The following is a 7,798-nucleotide window of genomic DNA, read 5'->3' on the forward strand; positions in this document are numbered from 1 at the left end:
TAAAGTTTAAAAATCAAAGGCGGTATAGGATACTGGGCATCAAAATTAATTTCTAAATCTAATACTGTGGTGATATTCAATGTTGGGCCTTGACATCACAGAATAGGTATTGCTTTTTCTTGCAATTTTCTACATTAGATAATTTCGGATAGCCCTTCCCAATGATGCGCTTGGGGTTATATATCCACAAAAATGCTATTTATCGAAAGTTTAGCTATGATCAACTTCTTTCTTTGGGTTGGTTGTAATGGATGCTGTTATTGGTTTTTGTCCAGCAACTAGAAATCAGTATTTGTGATTTTTAGGGAAGGTGTGGTGTAATTGTAGGATTTTTCCATTATTAAATTCACTCTGTTTTTTAATATAAAATTATTGGTGACTATCAGTTCATCATTGCGGCTTTTGTGAGAGATGTGCTTCCAAGATTCATGCATCAATAGAACAATCAGTTAAAGGGTCATACGATTTCATTAGACTCGACTGCTATACTTCTCATGCAATTTCCCATCGATGAAAATTAAGTGAACTTATTCTCTTTTCCTCTTCTGTTTCTTATTTTTAGCTTTTAGCTTAGTAGTTAGCTTAGAAGAGAAAAGTTGATGAACTTTTGATATTGTTTGGATTTCAGAAAGAAGTCATTTAGGACATTAGAGATGTTCAATGCTCTACAACCACTGATTCAAATACAAACTTATAACTGCACAGCAGGTTTCCTCTTATTTGCTTATAGGGGTGGACAAAATTATCTACTAATCCGACGAGGACTATAGTGGTGGGGACTATTGCACACATACTTGTAGAGGAAGGAGGAAACTGCGGTGGGGACTATTGCACACATACATGTAAAGTTTGAAACGAAAAAGAATCAAGGCAAAGGAAATGGAAAAGTAGATTAAAATTTCCTTTTATAAATACTTCACTGGCAATTCAGTTGACAAATGTACCTATCTTCATTTTCATTATGTGAAGATGACTTTTTTTTGTGGAAATTTTATGGAGTTGTATGGTAAAATTTTTGTCCAATCAGCTCTAGAAAGCAGAATTTTGTGGATTCCAATCTAATTCGATTAAATTGCTGGCATTAACCCAATGACTTGTTCAGTGGGATGACCAATTCGACCAATTGGCTGATCTGAGTTTAATAGCTATGCTTCAAATCTCAAGAGAAAAGCTTCGTTTCTCAAGTATTGACAGCAAGTCTGCCGTTTATATGGCAACTCAAAAAATTTCCTTTCTCAACCAACTTGTACAATTAATTTATTCATGTATAAATTCTGGAAGTTTGAAATTTGAATTACAGTTACAAAATAAAAGAAAAATCCATAATATTGATTGTTAGTTTATGTTACAATATTTAAATTTTAATCATCAAATGGAGTTGCATCAGAATTTGATGAAACATTCTTCTACAAAATTAACTTGTGATCGATTTTAGCCATATCTTATAAGTGCATTACCTAAGTCCCGGATTCTTACGTGGGTTCTGTGATGGATGTTTGGAATTTTTCTTCACTAAAAATTTACGTGCCTGCCGTATTACCTTCCTTTTAGAATTTACCAATCCAACGCCTGCTGTTAAATTTTTTTCCCACAATGAACTTCATGGACAGTTTTCAAATATCTCTAGGAATGTTAATTAAAATTAGAATTAATTACAAAAACTCCCTTTGAGATATAGCCAGTTAATTTTACAGTTTGTCCCCTAATATTGTTTTTCTTTACTTATTTTGCCTTCAAAATTTTTAGCCAACTCTAGGGGTATAATAAAAATATCAAACGAACAACAAAAGGTTTTATACATTAAGCTGTGCACCTTGGCTTCCTAAATGCTAATTTGCAACTAAATCACTTCTTAAACTATAAAACAACAACAAAAAATTACTCGGTCTCGAATCATTAAAAGGTTTTCATAATGAAAACGTATCCATTAAACGAACATAAAGAATTTGAAGAAAGAAAAACTTGAGCTGAAAATAAGGTTAAATAACTTCTTGTTAGTGCATGAATGTTTCTATGAATTGCAGGCATAAAAGAATATGAAGTTTCTTATGCTTAATCATCTTTTTATGTAGGTTGTGATGACATATTTACACTTGAAAATATGTATCTGCATAATATGTGTGCTCCCAAAGTCAAGTATTTTCATTCAAAGACACTTATCCTTTATTTTTTTTGTTTGAGCTGGTTGGTTGACATCTATTTCGGTCGAACTTCATTTTTTTCATTCAGTTCTTTTCCATCTTAAACTTGAAATAGAAATTCCTTCGTGCATTGTAATAAAATTACTATGATGCTTTAAAAGCTGTATTTAAACAAAAATTTTATGAATTACTTAACAAAAGGAATTATTTTTTTCCTTTTACCAATTTATCTAGGGCTACATTCGTCTATCCCCCCGAAAAATTGGATATCCAAATAGTAATTCTCTCGTAAAAATAAATCATGACATTTGCAAACAAAAAAAATTCGGAGTAATTCCTCAGTTGGTGTTTTTTTTACTTTTTTAGGCAAGAGGCTTGAAGTGCGTGTTTACAACACCAGATTTTGATGAATTATTCTGGTACTAGAACTTTTTTAGAGTATCATACAAAAGTAGAATGATCAAAACAACTTTCATGTTTATTTTTCCTTCGTCTTATTTTCGGTTTTTACTAGTTTTAGTACATTGTTACAACAAGAATCTTACTACATGAGTGCGTCAACAATAGCAATAAGAGTTAAATCCCAACATATGTGCTTAGAAAGGGTGAATTTTACCTCTTGGACCAATATTCGGCTCTAAACAACGTGGTGTATACACAAGCCAAAAAACCATAAACGACCAAAATGAACCTTCCTCTCCCTCAATCCCAAGTATCTCTTTAACTTGTCAATTTTATGTTTATGTGATTTCTTCCCATGTCATTTTAAATCATTTCGAAAAAAAATCTGAAACGCGAATCATGAAATATTAGTTTCAGTCCAACAGAACTAGAAGATTTTTTCTCATTCTTTTTTGTTACTCTTTCATTTGTACATTAAATATACTTATTGAAATCAGATTGAGAATGATTATAAGCCATATGAGTTTTTTTTTTTTGTCACTAATCAAGCAAAAAAATGAATAAATTCTCATCCAAATCAAATTCCAATGTACATTCCACTCAAATGCCTAGACCTGTTACATCATGACCTCAAATCATAAATGAGAAGCAAGACCTGGGTTTTCAATAGCTTTCCATTATTTTTTCCCATTGTTTACTTGTCAAATTCTTATCCAAATTACAAATTCTTATCGAAAAAAATGAATACATTCTCATCCAAATTATAAGCCTAGACCTGAGTTTTTATTTGTCACTAATCAAGCAAAAAAATGAATAAATTCTTATCCAAATCAAATTCCAATGTACATTCCACTCAAATGCCTAGACCTGTTACATTATGACCTCAAATCATAAATGAGAAGCAAGACCTGGGTTTTGCAGTAGCTTTCCATTCTTTTTTCCCATTGTTTACTTCTCAATGTAACATCAAATCATAAATGAGAAGCAGGACTTGGGTTTTCAATAGCTTTCCATTTTTTTTTTCATTGTTTACTTGTCAATGGGCAGCAAAAGATCTCCGTTACAACTTTTTCTGTTATATTTTTATTATACTATCCATCTGAATGATGTGTGTTTCATGTAATAATAAGTAAAAATTTAAGTTCATGGAAAATTCAAGTAACATTCATGGACACTTGTCACTTTAAGAAGTTGTATAAAAAGTGTAACATGAAAAGGTGTAATATAAGATCTCAAGCCAAACAAGTTTAGCATAAGAAAAGTGTCAAAAGAGATGAAATAAGAAATAGAAGAAGTAATAAGATATAATTATGCATGAAAAAGTCAAAGCATTCCCATCAACTTTGTCTAATTTCACATATTTATCATAGTCCAGATCATGACTACGAATAAAATTCCACACGTAAAGACTTTAAACCAAATACTTCTCCAATTTGGTGAAGTCTCTTTCTTTGCGGAAAATTTGAGGTCTTGAGCGTCTTGGTCCCTTTGTCTTTGCTGGAAAATTTGAGGTCCCGGTCCGTTGTCTATACGGCATCCCATTAGTCATTGATGTCATTAGGCTGGAGTATTAACTTGCGCACCTTTGCGTCCTAAATGCTAATATGCAACTAAATCACATTTCTTGAGCTTTAAAATAACAACAAAAATTATTCAGTCCCTTATTAAAAGGTTTTCATAGTGAATGTAACTATTTTCAAACGTTCCATTGAACAAATATGTAAAGAATTTGATGAAATAAGAAAAACTTAAGCAGAAAATATGGTCAAATAACTTACTGTTAGTGCATGAATGTTTCTATGAATTGCCAAGACCTAGAAAAAAAATGTAAAAGAATGTGAAGTTTCTTATGTTTAAAACAATAGACCTTTAAGAGAATTTGTTTTCTAGAGGCATTCATCACTATCCTGTGCATTTGCACATTCCACACTTAAAGTCTTCCATCTTTGCTGTAGAATTTGAAATCTTGGTATCTGGCTGCTGGGAAATAGACCTCTTGGTCTTTAGTCTGTACGAAATCCAATAAGCCCTCGATGTAATATGGAAAGGATTATAATGCCAATGGGTTCTCAGAATCGAAAAGTAACCGTATGATAATTAGTGTAAATAGAATAGTTGATGTGGTATTAAATTTGGAAGTACGTAAATTTTTGTTTTGAATTTATTGGACAAAAACTTTTCAAAACTAAAGCAAAATTATGATATTCCTTTACTTCATGAAATGAAAGTTATCTTCTTAGTTAGAACTTGCAATTACTCACAATGCTTATATGTGTTTATGTTGACATCATATGCATAAGTAATTTGGGCAGGAATTAGTTTTGTTCCTCCATCAAAGGAGTCAGAATTGAAGTCTAAAAGGTCATAAAAAAAATGTTTAAATTGAAAGTAATGCTTTAGATATTGTTAAGGTAACAAAAATTGTCCCCAAGACCTAATTTAGGATATTTAGTCAGTTGTCTATGAAATTCCTTATTTGACTCTTAAGTCCTTCCTCTTCCCCTTTCATACTTCTTCCTTTTTCCCCTTTCGCCATTATAAGGCTTGGAGTTTTCCCTTGAACAAAAAAAGATTAACAAAAAAGAAAATTAGAAACTAATTTACTCACTCCTTTTAATCATTTCCAAATATTGTGTTGAATATCCAAAAATTTAACGACAAATAAGAAAGTACTTCATAAATAGCTCTCCAAGTTATAGATAGTTCATTAATTTTTATTCCCATAAACCAACCACATGATGAATCGCATTGAGGAAACAAGTAAGGAGAAGGAAGCTAAAAAGAGATGAATCAATTTGAATTTGAAGAAGTCATAAGATATAATTATAATAACTCGGGATTTAGAATTTTTATGCTCAAATTTTTCCTTTCCCACTCCTTAAATCTCGTCCTTCCCTTACTATATATGCGTATTCTACACGTAAAGAGTTTAAATCAAATACTTCTCCGGTTTAGTGAAGTCTCTTTATTTGCTAGAAAATTTGACATCTTGAGGTCTGGGTCCTTTTGTGTCTGCTGGAAAATTTGAGGCCTTGGTCCTTTGTCAAAACAGTACCCTACTAGCCTCAAAAATATTAAGTTGTGCAAATAAATGAACAAATGAATAGTTCAACTTTAGAATAATAACTGTCGCACCCCATTTTTCCGATGGGAAAATAAAATGAGTTTAAAGGTGTTTATAAAAAGATGTGATTTATTAATAATAAATGAAAAAGGACCTAATGGGACTTTTAAAAAATGCGACAGTTTGGGTCCAAAAAATAGTCTAAAAAGGGTTTTTAAGAAAAAATAGGAGTCGCCACTTGGTATTGAATTTGGGTGTACCAAGTCACCAAAAAAAATATTTTTTTTTTGAATAGAAATAAAATAAAACCCTTTTTGACAACTCCAGGTCTTTGAAACAGAGAAAATGAGTTCGGGAGTCACGGTTGAAGAAAGGGAAGGCAAAGGTTCAATCAACTCAAACCTAAGGCACCCTTTCAACCTAGTCTAAGCTAGTTGCGAGATTTAGTCAAAATTTTCCTAATCTAACCCTTAAATTTATCACATTTGGATATTTTCTATATGGATGCAAATCTAAAATAAAATATCGAATGGGACAAAATATCCATTCAAGGGTTTAATTGATATCAATCGCATTGATTTGCGAAGACCAAAATAATTCCTTGAAGGGGTCAAGAGTATGCAAATGATGAAATTGAAAGTAAAGAAAAGAAATTAAATTATATACATAGATATAAGTGATCAAAGAAAAAGGAAATGCAGCATAATGGGTACGGGAGACAAAAACTCGTGACATGATTTTCTTATACAAGGATTAATGGGGTATTTAAACTAAAGAGTTATAATCACCCATATCCATGTTCAAAAATAATTCTCCTAATATGAACAAGCAAATGAACTAACTTATTTCACAATTTCTTAAATGAAGTGCAATTCTAAATGATTTGATTAACACATATAGAGGGTAGGGGGTAGGGGATAATATAATAGAAAATATCATGCAAATGAGAAAATTCTAAAAAATAAAATATACATGAAAATGTAATGGATATCACACAAAAGATGAATCTAATGCATGAACAATCTAAGGGTATAGCGTTGGACTAACCCATTTCTAAAAATACTTACTAGCGTTGGACTAGCAAGTAAGCGGAGGGAGAAGCCACAACTAGCGTTGGACTAGTGTGGTGACGTTATGCATTAACAATATATAGTGAAGCAAATAAAGCATAAATTAAAACAAATAAACACATAAGAGCACGTAACACATAACACGTAAGCATAATATCTATATGCCAAAGTCCTAAGAAAAGCGGATAAAACACATAACACATAAGCCACATAAACACACAACTTATCTATTACATCGGGGAGCGCCTGACTACAATCTAGGAGGGAAAAATATAATAAAACAAATCTAATTATCCTATCTATTACATTTTTGAGGTATTTAAATACCTCTCGAATCATTATAAAAATTAACTAAAACGTATATAAGAAAATTTGAATGAATATTTGAATCAAATAAATAAAGCATATAAAAATACATAAACACATAGGAACACATAGAAGCACATAAGAGCACGTAATTGACATTGAAATAATAAAAATAGGGGTACCTCCCGTTTGAAGTGGTGACTAAATGGAGTCAAATTGTCCTATTTATACTCACAATGAACAAAAGAATTATGGCACCACTTTAATTGAAAATAATAATAATAATAAAAGTACTAAATTCACACTAATATGTCAAACATAAAGAAATTTAAAACATCTAAAATTACAAGTTGAACATGTTCAAAAGTAACATAATTAGTTAAAAAAGAAACAATCATAATAAAGAGAGCCAAAATTTGCTAAGGACTGAATTGCAAAAATTGAAAACTTTTAGGGGACAAAATTATATTTTTCCAAAGTTTAGGGGTCAAAATTAATGAAAGATAAAATTCAAGGACCAAAGTGCAATTAATTTAAGGACCTAAGTGAAAGAGATTTAAAATGTTCTGGGCCGTAATGAAACTACTCCAGAGATCAGGGGCTAAAGTATAACTTTCGGTTTCTGATTTGGGCAAGAAAAAGGCCACTGGGCCATTATTTTTATTTCTTTGGGCCAAATGTTACCTAAGCCCAGCCGAAAATCCAAGACCAAACACACAGGCCAGCCCGTCATTTTATCACTCAAACCCAGCTGAAATACATGGGTTTCAACTCCCAAGCCCATCCGTAAAACCCAAAAAAAAGAACCAAAACCC

This window comes from Coffea eugenioides, unplaced genomic scaffold (genome assembly GCF_003713205.1).
Source record: "Coffea eugenioides isolate CCC68of unplaced genomic scaffold, Ceug_1.0 ScVebR1_1846;HRSCAF=2776, whole genome shotgun sequence".
In the NCBI taxonomy this organism is placed as follows: domain Eukaryota; kingdom Viridiplantae; phylum Streptophyta; class Magnoliopsida; order Gentianales; family Rubiaceae; genus Coffea; species Coffea eugenioides.